This window comes from Haemaphysalis longicornis, unplaced genomic scaffold (assembly GCF_048455015.1).
Source record: "Haemaphysalis longicornis isolate Haplotype H1 unplaced genomic scaffold, Haemaphysalis longicornis Haplotype H1 scaffold_67, whole genome shotgun sequence".
Lineage (NCBI taxonomy): Eukaryota > Metazoa > Arthropoda > Arachnida > Ixodida > Ixodidae > Haemaphysalis > Haemaphysalis longicornis.
Window position 1 is genome coordinate 281,286 of NW_027526419.1, and position 12,354 is coordinate 293,639.

The window sequence follows — 12,354 nt, forward strand, 5'->3', positions numbered from 1 at the left end:
TGCATACGAGTTAGAATCGTTAGCCAGGCATGACTTGCGCCACTTTGCAAAATGAGAATGCAGGCAACTTCAGATGAATTCGCAGCACGTATGTCCGCGTCGTTCGTCAGATGTGTCTAATGACACAGCCCTGAACGCTTAGGAAAATTATATTGTGTAATGTTATTATTACGGTTGTTTTTATTGATAATCTCAGCGTTTCCTGGAACATCTCAGTGGCGCAGCTGGTCGGAATGACACTAGTAATGGCGAAACGCATTGTGTAGCAACCGCAACCCAATTGTTTCCTGAGTTAGATTCAGAAAGAGGGCACAATAGTCGACGTCGACTTGATGGAATGGTTCAGTTGGGACGTCTATCGGTTGAGGTGGCCCGGCTGGTAGCACAGGTGGGGTCTTGCGCCGTTGGCAAGAGTCCCATTCGGGGATGTAGCGCCGCACTGACTTGTACAGACCTGGCCGGTAGAAGAGCGGGCGTGTGCGGTTATAGGTGTGAGTTAAACCAAGGTCACCAGCTCTGGGACCGTCATGAAGCTGCTGTAGTATTGAGAATGACATGTGATTTGTAACAAAAAGTAGCAAGGCTGAACGATCAGAACGAAAGTGGTGGCGCCATCCTGCACACGCACGCCGTCCTGGAGTATGAAAGCCTAAACAAAGGGGTCGGAAATTTAAGACTCAATATGCTCAATTATGTGTTGCAACAAGGGTCGCGCCGTCGCTCTTTCTCTATGTGTAGGAAATCAGATATTGCCATGACGCCCGCATCAGAATCATACGTAGACGTATCACGTGTGTCGACGGGGTGGCGGGAGAGACAGTCGGCATCTTGATGTAGACGGCTAGGTTTGTACGTGACTGCGAATGTGTATTCTCCAAGTCTTAAAGCCCAGTGGCCCATACATCCTGTGGTATCCTTCAACGAGGAAAGCCAGGATAGTGCGGTCGTCCCTTACAACACAAATTTCGGCCACAGAGGTAGGCGTGGAATTTGGCAACTGCCTACACCAAGGCGAGACATTCGCATTCGCGCTCTGTGATCGAGTAATTATGCTCGCGTGTGGACAGGAGACGACTCGCATATGCAATAACGCGCTCGCAACGATTTTGTTGTTGGGCCAGAACAGCACCTATGCCGTGGCATCAGGCGTCTGTCCGGACCTCGCCTATGGCGGATGGGTCGAAATGCCCCAAAATAAAGGATGCCGTAAGCAAAGAAATCAAGGTTGAGATAGCGCCTGCTTGATCGGGGCCCCAGGAGAATGTCGCTTTTTTGGGAAGAAGCTCGGTGAGGCGACGGGCGATAGTCAAAAAGCCCTCTAACGGGGAAACTATGAGAACAGCCCGAAAAATTTGTGCTTATCTTTAGCCGACTGCGGCTTAGGAAAGTGATGGACGGCGTGACTTTTCTCGGGGTCACGTCTTACTTCATTGGCGTCAACAACGTGGCCACGAATGGTTATATCGCGGTGCGCAAAGCGACATTTCTTCAAGTTTAACTGAAGACCTATATTGTCGTCGTTTAGGTACACAATATCTATAGGAGGGGGCTGAGACAATAAAACAAAACAAAACAAACAATTCATGATTTGCGACTGCAGAAAAAACTACTGTATGCTTGCCAGCAAAAGTAACTACACAAAGATATGTCAGGGTAGAAGACAATTCCTAGGTAGGGTTCAGCAACGTCAAGCAAGCATAAAATTGTTGATTCGCGCGTCAGGCAGTTGCAATAAAGCCTGGCCCGGGCACTCCATTTAGAGTGGCGACAAGGCCAGAGGGCCAGACCATGTAACAACATAAGTACCATGGCACGCCTTAAGACACGCTTGTAAGCTTGCGGGGACACAAAAACTGCGAAGAGATCCTGTATAAGCTGCTTCGGAACGCTACATGCATACATTGTGCCAGTCATTATCATCATCATCACCAGCATATCTACGCCCACTGTAGGGCAACGGCATCTCCCATTATTCTCCAATTACCCCGGTCCTGTGCTAATTGTGACCAATTTATCCCCGCAAACTTCTTGATCTCATCAGCTCATCTAACTTTCTGCCGCCCCTGCAACGCTTGCCTTCTCTAGGAATCCACTCTGTTACGCTTAATGACCAATGGTTATCTTGCATTCGCATTACATGCCCTGCCCACGTCCATTTCTAATTGTTGCAGTATGCAGCTCGATATGGCCTAGCTGGGAGGAATGACCCCTGTATTAGCACGACAACAAAATGTGTACCTTTATGTAAGACTTTTTTCTGTCAGACATGGCTTTGGTATGTCCCTATTTTAGTATAGCCGCAACTATGCCTCGAGGCCCTTCAACAAAACCCATTTGAACAGTCCGAATTTCCCTACGTTTAAATGGGCCATTAAAGGGACCCTGCAACACTCTTTGAACAGTGCAAGTAAACCTGCGCAACGTTTAGATTACACTGCCAGGAATACCTGAGCCAAATATTACACGTGCACGTGAAGCGGTGAGCGCGCAAATCGATGTGAAAGACGCGGAAAAACAAACCGCTCTCTCTTCAGTTGTCCTCATTATGCATGGCCCGAGGGACGTCACATAGGCCATGGCTGCCCGATCGGCTGTCACTGGTCAACTTCGCGGGTAGATTCTCCCATTTCCGTCGTCGTCATCGCTGTGTACGAACCTCTTCTATGCCTGATCCTGTAGGCACAGTTTTGCCGTTTCTTTTGTGTTTTGAGTGCGCGCGGAGTTTGAGTGATGAGCTCAGTACTTCCCTTTCAACGGGACCACTCGACTACAAACGTTTATTGCTTTAAAAACGCCCTACCAGCCCGAGCGCGCACTTGCGAGCAGGCACCCATGCCTGCTTTTTTGTGGCACCAGACCGGAAATAGGCCCCTCCGCGTCGCGGAGAAAAGGAGAAAACTACCTGGCATGGGATATATCGAAGGCCGCCGAAGAGAACGCCGCGAGCCACCCCCTCTCCGGGAGAGAGTGCGCAGCTTTCGTCGCGTTGCCCGCGGTCGAGTTGAGAGGGAACGATTATGCGCGATTTCTCATCGCGCGTAGTTTCGTTAATTGTGAACGGATTTTCATAATTCTTGCGGGAGGAGATTTCTGGGACAATAGACTTTATCCCAAAATACATTACTAGTAGTCGATGGCAAGTGTTGCAGGGTCCCTTTAAAGGCGATAAGTTCTCTACTAGCAAAACAGCCCCTATCGGTTCCCATGTACCACCGATATCTCGATCGGCAAATACTTTATCGCTTAAACAATGATACCTGTGGTCCGGCATCACCTCTTATTGGTTTCGCATGAAACCGGTACCCACGCATACCGGACGAGTATATTAGAACTGGTTGCTTAGCGAGGTCGTGATTACGTGAAAATGTCGCTTAAACTCTATAACATTCGAAATCATGATAGGTGACGAAACAAGCGCTACTAACAACTGGTTTATTTCGTTGAGGTGCAATGACAGATAGAGGACAGTAATAAGAACACAAGCCATGCACGCAACTTAGAAATCCCTTGTGAGCACAAGGGCGGGCGGGAAGAAAAAACAAAAAATAAAAATAACGCAGTTAGTAGCGCTTCTTGTATAGCGCTGCATGTGTTCCTCGATTTTGGTCGACCAGTATAGCTCCCTTCAGGGATATTTCAACTACACAGGACACTATGGTAGAAATGATTGTGGCAACTTTTCTTCTCCGGAACGCTAGTTAACCAGCATAAGTTTCACAACACATTTCATTCGAATGTGCGCACGCTGCGGAGAATACTAGCCTCCACAAACAAGTCCTGTAATGAGCAAAGCGAACATGCGAAGAGAAAAGTGAGCTATTTAACAATAATATTGAATAACTTCAGTGTGCCTAATGTTCTTTTATGCAGCCCGTCAGGCAATACTGTTTTAGTCACACGTTGACGTATGACAAAATAAGCTTGCACGTGCGGTTCAAATGTTCTAACCAAAGCGATAACAGTGCCCATGAAAAGCTTCTTCGACAGGAGCAGTTTGGAAGGATCAATCCCATGTTTCAGCGCAGTTCATTTTTGTTTCCGCTGTTAGATGTTGTGAGTGAGTGAACACTTGGCGGCTGTTGGAATATCATCACCTAAAAACTATTTCCTCGTAACTGGGGTGTGTTGTTGGGTAGTCACAAATGCACTTTGCAATACCAGGAGAGAGAGAGAGAGAGAGAGAGAGAGAGAGAGAGAGAAAGGGAGGGAGAGAGAGAAGGAACTTTATTTAAGTTAAAACTGGTGGAAGGAAGGGGGCGACAGGAAGGAAGTCACCTATCCTTCCCCGTTAGAAGGTGGCCATGAGCCCGTGGGCCATAGCGGCATCTTCCGCCAGCTGGACGAGTAGTTGTAAGTCGGGGTGACAGGTGAGCACGGCGGCCTCCCATAGCTCTTGAGTCCTGGTGTTTAATGCTCTATTAGGTGAACGAGGTTTCTGTTGGCATGCCCATATGACGTGTTATAGGGTGGCTTTGTCTGCACACCACTTGCATCTGTTTGAATATGTGTGTGGAAAATATCGGTTGTAGAGAGCGGCGTTGGGGAAGGTGTTTGACGGTAGTCGTCTCCACGCAACCGACTGCCACCTGTTGAGGGAGGAGTGTAGTGCAGGGTACTTGAGTCGGCTCAACATGTAGTGGTGCGTAATCTCCCTGTACGTGGCCAGCCTGTCTCTTCTCCCCATGAATGTAGGCCCGATGTCTCCGTCGAGGTCAGCCTGGTTGCCGAAAAGTCGGGCTGCCTCGCGAGCAAGTTCATTCCCCGCAAGGGACAAGTGTGCTGGTGTCCATACAAGGCTAACATGTCTGTATCTGTCGCCAATAAACATCGAAAGAATTTTGGCCGCTGGCAGGGATATCCATTCCGCCAGGAAGTTTCTTGTTGCCGTCTTTGCATCAGAAACAATAATTTTGGCTTACGTACTAGCTATCGCGAGCGCAATAGCCACTTCTTCCGCCACCTCAGGGTGTGCCATCAGGATTATGCCCGACGTCATTGTGTGTCCTTGCTGGTGTACCACGGCTACGGCCGCCGCCGGTCGGTCGTGATAACCCGCAGCATCCATATAGAGGACATGTGGGTTCCCACACAGCTGCCGTTGAAGTGCAGAAGCTCTGACTTGTTCTTCTGTCTTGATGATGATCCGGGTGCATATTTCGTGGTATGGCAGAACCATGGATGTTTGATCAAGGTCGGTCATCCAGAGAGCATTTGATACCGTGTTCAGAGGCGGAGGGACCTTAAAATTGAGCGTCCAGTTTCGCTGCACGAGAGCCTGCGCAGCTGCGCCATCCTTTCTGCTTCTACTAACTCTTCCAAGGTACTCTGCACCCCCATTGCTTGGAAGCGCTCCGTGGATACCATGACGGGTATTCCTACAATTTGCTTGTAGGCTTTCCGAATGATGTATCGAAGCTTTTCTATTTCGGCCCTTTTGAAGTTCAGAAAAGGAGCCACGTATATGATGCGAGTTATAATGAAAGCATGAACGAGGCGCACTAAATTTCCCTCCTTGAGACCGTGGTGTTTGTTAGCTATGCGGGCTAGAAGTCGGCTGATTTGCTCCGCACTATATTTCAACGTCGATATAGTAGCTGTGTTAGCTTGATTTGCTTGAACACGAAGGCCAAGAAGGCGAACGCACTCGACCAGTGGAATCAGGCTGCCCTGTATATACACTTTATTGTTCGGGACGTCTTTTTTCTTCCCCCCTGTTCGGGAGGTTGGTAGAAAGGATCTCATATTTTTTAGGTGAGCAGGCAAGGCCTCTCGGTGTGATGTAAGCGCGGACTGCATCGGCAGCTTGCTGCAGCCTTTCCTCCAGGTCCCCATCACTGCCTCCAGTCGCCCAGATTGTAATATCTTTGTAGAGGCTATGTTAGATTCCCGGGATATCCTCCAGGAGTGGAAGCAGCTTGATCATGGTGACGTTGAAGATGAAGGGCGACAGTACGTATCACAGTGGTTTACCCCGGCTCTCCATTTGAATGAGCTCCGATTTAAATCCTCCCTAAATGCAGGAATTCAGCACATCTGGAAACCTATACCCCATATACTCAATAGCTGGGGCTTCTCTGTAAAGCGTACTCTTAACTTTGAACAAGCAAACTGAACGCTGAGTTTTTTGTAAACTTTTCACAGCTGTGACAATACGGTAGGCAAGAAAAGAACAACTATCACGCCAGTTTCTTTAGCCAGTTGTCATCCGGAACATAATAACCGACAAAGAGAGTATGGGCAAGTAATAAATTTCGTCAAGTTTTTCTGCTTGGGCTTTGAAAAGCCTACCGTAATTCTTAAGTCAATAAATGAAAAGGTTGATTCCTAGCGAAACTGCAGTCCAAATAATACGCGGTCTTCCCATAACGATCATAATGAACAAATCAATAACATCTTCATAAAGAATAACAGGTGCTGTTAGGAAACCCGCCCTGTAGAGGGGATTCCTAATCATGGATCTCCTGTGTGCGGCTGGCTGCGCCGGCCCTCCTTCCCCGCTCAAGCTTTAACGTACGGTCCTTACTGGTCAACCGCCTCCTCCACTGTTGTATAGAGGGGTTGGGGATTGGTTACAGGTTTGATGTTCTCTGGCACTCCCACGCCTGATGATTTCGGGTACCGGGCACTAGGCACTAGTTGCAGGTGGCTTGATAGTGTGTTGGATAAACGGCATGAAGAAGACTGCTGGGTGGATAAGTGGTAGTTTGAAGTCGTCTGGACGTTCTTGCTTCATCTTTTGTGAGTTGGTTGCGTGGATTAGGGAAACGTCGCTGTTCGGAAAGGTAGTCCACCAGGATGTCCGCGTAGCGCAAAAAAGGCTGCCTCTTTGGTGGGAAAGGTGGTGACTCCCATTAGAGATATGGCCCGGGTGTATATAAGCGCGGGCAGAGGCGTAAGCCGCCTCATTACCCTCCCGAAATACCTGTCCTGGCACCCATTACATAGGCTTCGGGAATACTTCGGTCTCGTCAGAAAATCAAGGACCGCTTCAGAAATGAGACCTTGTAGATGATTTCTGCAAGGTGCCTGGGATCCGGTGAGTATGGGGATTTGGTCGTGGGTAGTGGCGATGGCGTGGGCTATCCAGCTTTTCGGCAGAATCAATCGCTGAGGTATTGACTGTGCAGGATGTCGTTTCTTGTCCACGTTTATTAATTGCAGGTTACATTGGCGGATTGTGCGGATAAAAGGCGGCGTGCAGATAGCAGGTATTTGGGTCATTTGAATATTTCGTGGACATGGCTCGTCAACTGGTACCAGCAACTAGTACCAGCACGAGTTTTACCAGCACGATACCAGCACGGCTTCAAAAACGCCTTGCGGGAACCTGCGATGGTGGTGGTACAAGCACGGCTTGCGAAATGCGTCGCGTGGTGGCTCGTTCTACAGCTTGTTGCGACGGCTGGTACAGTTTAGCGGGCAAGATCAAGAACAATGCCAAAATAAAAGGAGCCAAGAGGCCGAGCAGCGCCAATAATAGTCAACTTTTAAATGCGAATGCATTTACTAGCCGGGGGTTGTCTTGCTCGGTTGGCCGGCGTGCGCCTGCATTTCTCCAGCGCGAGCGCACGTGAGCGCGCGCCTCGTAGTTCTGCCTTCGTCGTCATCGTCGTCGTAAATGCGAATGCATTTCTTAGTCGGGGGTTGTCGGGCTCCGTCGGCGTGCGCCCGCAGGTGTTATCTTTCCGCGCTCCTCCTCGCCCCCAGCAACAGCTGTGGCGCGCCTAGCAACCGGAGCAGGTGGTAGCTCGGGCGGGAGTAGCGGAGGGCAAGGGGAGAGGAGGAGCACGCTCGGGCGTGTGAGGGCGCTCGCATCGCGGAGCTCGGGCGGAGTAGCGGAGAGTGAGTGGAGAGGAGGAGCGCGCTCGGGCGTGTGAGGGCGCTCGCATCGCGGAGCTCGGCGGGAGAGAGAGCTCGCGCGCGGGGCGTGCGTGTTGCGCGGGTCTCTCTCTCCTCTCCGCGTACCCTCTCTCCGCTCGCTGCGCTCGGAAAATATATATAAATGCAGTGGAGCGCACGCCTCTCTCCGTTACTGCTTGCCGCAGCGCACTCATCGGTACACCCAATGCATTCGCATTTCCGCACGATCCCCTTCGGGGAGGTGGGGGGAGTTTTTAATTAGCGTTCAAGTTCCCCACCACACAATCCAAACAATAGCCACCGAACAAGTTCAAACAGTTTTAGGAAACGCTCGCACCGCTGCGCCCACGGCTGCTCTTGGAGCTTCACCGCAAAGACCGTGGGCACGGATACATTGTACATACTTTAAAAACCGACTGTTAATTGCTCTTTGGGGGGCTAACAACAACACCACTCAGAAAACGTCCCCGATTTTTAGAACGTTTGCACGCATAAACTCATCCAAACCAAGAATAAACTAAGTGGGGCCGCCAGCCCAGTCTTCGCGCCACTAGTGCGAAGATGCCCCAACTTTTTGCGAATCCTCCAACCCTTCAGTAATACGCATTCAAACAGTAGTACATAACCGTAGAAGTCCATCGGGGAACACTTACACCGAGATTTTTTTCTTCTGGCAAAGTTACTGTACTTTCAGACTGAAATCAAAGCAGCACTCACCGGTGCTCATTCCGGGAAAATGCACCCTATTGTGCGATGTTTGTAATGTAAACACCAGTGAGTGTGAGCTCATCTAAGTAGTTTATAACACATTAGTGGAATATCCAAAACAGACGTTGACACAATTGTGCCGAAGCATTTAACACTTTGGATAAGCACATTGCCCAGCTGTGGAACGAGAAGACAGCATAAGCACTTGGCATTTTTCATTTCCACTTTCAGCAACGGTATATACAGAACAAGATAAAACTATTTTTCAGCATGTGTCGAAAGTAATGCTTGGCTTCTTGGCTAATTCTGTTGTGTTGGTATCGGGCCGGACTGTGATCGACGTATGAAAGCCTCATCTGGGCGGGCCAATTTTTTAGAGTAGGAAATAGTAGTTCTTCAAATTAGGGCGTTTCGTGAGTATTGTGCGTGAGGTTGATGAATTTTTTGACAGAATACTTTGTTCTAAAAGCGGGGCCAGGTTATTAGGGTGCCTTTATCATAAAGAGCAGTTTGGGCTAAGACGCCGACTCATCATTCCCATTTACACCTTGTGCGTTCAAGCACCCAGTCTACAGTAGCCTGAAACTTGAGATAGTTGTGTAGGAAATTCGGTAGCAATTCTAAGGGTCATTGCGAGTTGGTGTTTTGCTGTTACTCATTCGTTTCGTTTTGTCTAGGCGTGCTTTTATATACGCTGACAATAACCTGAAGCTCCAGAGGCGCCGGCGATGGTGCCAAAGCGTATTTGGCATCTTCAGAGAAAATGTCGCCCTGAAATGCATCTTGCCCTGATTTTCGTCCCTATATTGCACGCAGCGTCAGAGTAAATCACTGTTCTACCTTGTAGAAATGCCTTCGGGTTGTAGCGGTTCACCCTCTCAGCGCGGCAACATGCCTAGTCTTTGCCCAAATTTATGTACTGTCTTCCATGTTATTGTAGCTAGATACGACCATGATAACGGCTCTGCTATATTACATTCAAGTACGTGTGACGTTACGACTTGAGGCCGAGACTCAAGGCAGAAAGAATCAAGGTTTTCGGCGCATATGAGAGGCAGTGAAAAGTGTCATTTAGTACTCATCAAGTACTCTGGTTTATGCCGATATAGCCTGAATTCATCATTATTTCAGCCTCGTATTTTAGGACAAATGTGTGAGTTTTAAATGAACACAGCGGAAAAAAATTGTACTGCAGGTAAGCAATTTATTTATTCGTGAAAATGAGCCACAGAAGTGTCGCCGTTTCCCAAATTAACGTGAACTTAGTGGGAGTCGACACGAATAAAATCCATAAAATTGCTTGCAACTTGGCCCCATGTCAATGTTTTGTGGCTTAACATTGTGTTTGTTTTGTGTCAGTATTTGTGTGCCAAAAATAAACCCTCAATGTCTACTTAAGTTAGCGAAGCGTTCTTGAACTTCGAAACGCTGGTTGATGTTTTTTCTGTGACATATCAAAATATTTTTCTTAGAACGTTTAGCAGTTTTCTAGCGCAGGAATTCCGGAATTTCTATGCCTGAGACCACTTTAGGCTTAGCAATGGCTACGGGAAAATCTTTTTTAACACTTCAGTGTTTTATTCCCGGATACACGAAGATTTCACTGACGTCATATGCATCACGGAAGTGACGTCAGTACAACGAAGCAAGCGACCTGTAGAGGGTGCACCCCTGCACACGGAGTCTTCTTGCGGGGAAGCAACCTTTACTACAAATAGGACGTTACACTTAGGGTTGTTCGTTTTCTGGTTTTATATTTTAACACGAGAGTGCTGTTTGCCGCGATGCCCCAACATTTCACTGACGTCATATTCATCACAGAAATGACGCCAGTACACTGCCGCGATGCCCCAACATTTCACTGACGTCATATCCATTACAGAAATGACGCCAGTACACCTTTGCCGAAGCGACCCGCCAGCAGGACGTCGCTCGTCAAGCACACCCACAAGACAGCCACCGACCCGCAAATCATGCTCACCTGCAGATTTCGCTGCACGTTTCGTTTTCGTGTTTGACTTATTCCTATACAAAGGAATAAACCGCAGTCTTTTCTTCTAAAGCGGCGTACCTGTGTCCGACCTTCAAAACGAGCTCATCATTCTGAGTCAAACTTGAGCCCCAGCTTTCAGCTGCTGAAAAAGACTCTGTTAAGGAAGGAAAAAAGGCGCACGGATGTGCAAGTCCTGATTAAGCTTAGTGTGATGCAGAATAGTTTGAGCTGCGATGTTTTTGCCGACAACAAAGTTGTTAATTCTACCCAGGTATTTGTTGCAGTAGTTCTCCTCCATTTTTCCAGTTTTCCCAGAGGTAACAATGGGCTCTGGTGGGAGACGCTCAATGGGTAACTGCTCCTTGAAAACATGAACGCGCCCTGAAAGGCACTTTCGTTGCCAGGAAGGGCATTTCCTTGCTTTGCATCACTTCCTCAGTGGCACCCGCTAGATGTTTGGGCCGTTCATACATACCAGCATCATATATTGTTAGCAGATATCCTGACCATTCACACACGAAGCAGCTGCTCCTGGAACGCTGCCTTCGACTGCCGACTGTTCCCCCAATAAATATCTTTGCTTAAACTCATAGATATTACAATGGGCTAAATCATTGAATCATGGGCTAAAAACTCTTTGTGGTCGGCTGTTCTGGAAGCAACTGCTGGGTATGTCAATTCATGAATGCTAGCAGCAATATCCAAGACCAGCCTGTATAAACAGAGAAAGCATAAAGCGGGAAGCACAGCGCGAAATATTGTTAGCACTACGGAGATACCAGGTACTCGCACAAACTCACGAGAATTGCGGTGTTTTATGCCAGCTTTAGTTTGGCCTCAATAAACACCAGTGTGTTAAAGTAAAATGGAAACCAACCTGTGATACTTTAAAACCCAAGATTTATTCTGAATGCAATATTAGCTACACACGTTAAAACATCAAGAGCTAGAGAAGGGATATCATGCAAACAGAGGAATGTAACTTTCAACTAGCCATTCATTCATGAACGGTTGATTGATTGTAGGGTTTAACGCACCGACGCAACGCAGACGATGGTGCCCGCCGTAGGGGAGCGCTCCGGATTAATATTGATTACCTGGGTATCTTTAACGTGCGCCGAAATCTCGTAGACACGGGCGTTGTTGCTTTTTGCCTCCATCAGAAAAGCGCCCGCTGCGGCCGGGAATCGAACCCGCGTCCTAGTGCTCAGCAGCACAACGCTTTAGCCACTGAGCCACAGTAGAGCCCTGCCCACCTTTCACCGTTACTACGTTCTAATGATCAAACAGTCTGGCGTTACAAATATTTATCCAGGATTGCATGTGTCGCAGGAGGAGAATAAAGGATTACACTTACATTTCCTGAACAACGAGCTGCCGTGTTGCATGGAACAGTGGGAGTGCCTGTTCATAGCACGTTACGAGGAACGCACAAGTCATGAGGGTTTGCTGGGTGGGCAGGGCTTGACTACTTGCGCCAATAGTTGGTGCCGGCCTAATCTGGCGATTTCAAATTGTTGAGAACAGCGAGATTCAGGCTCACGTTAACTGCAGAGATTTCATGGCTGTTTTTTCTAGCCCCACGGATGAGGATTTATGGTACAGCCTTCGACCCCTAAATGGAAAATTTGACCTTTACATGAAGTTCAGAGATATGCCTAAACTTAGTTCACCTTGGGAATTTCGCATAAACTGCTTCATTAACAACTTTCAGCCACATTTTCACCTTTTCCTGCATGTGTAGCCTTGTTTTCCCCAGGTGGTTTATTGTGGTAAAAAGCTGCACTTGGGGC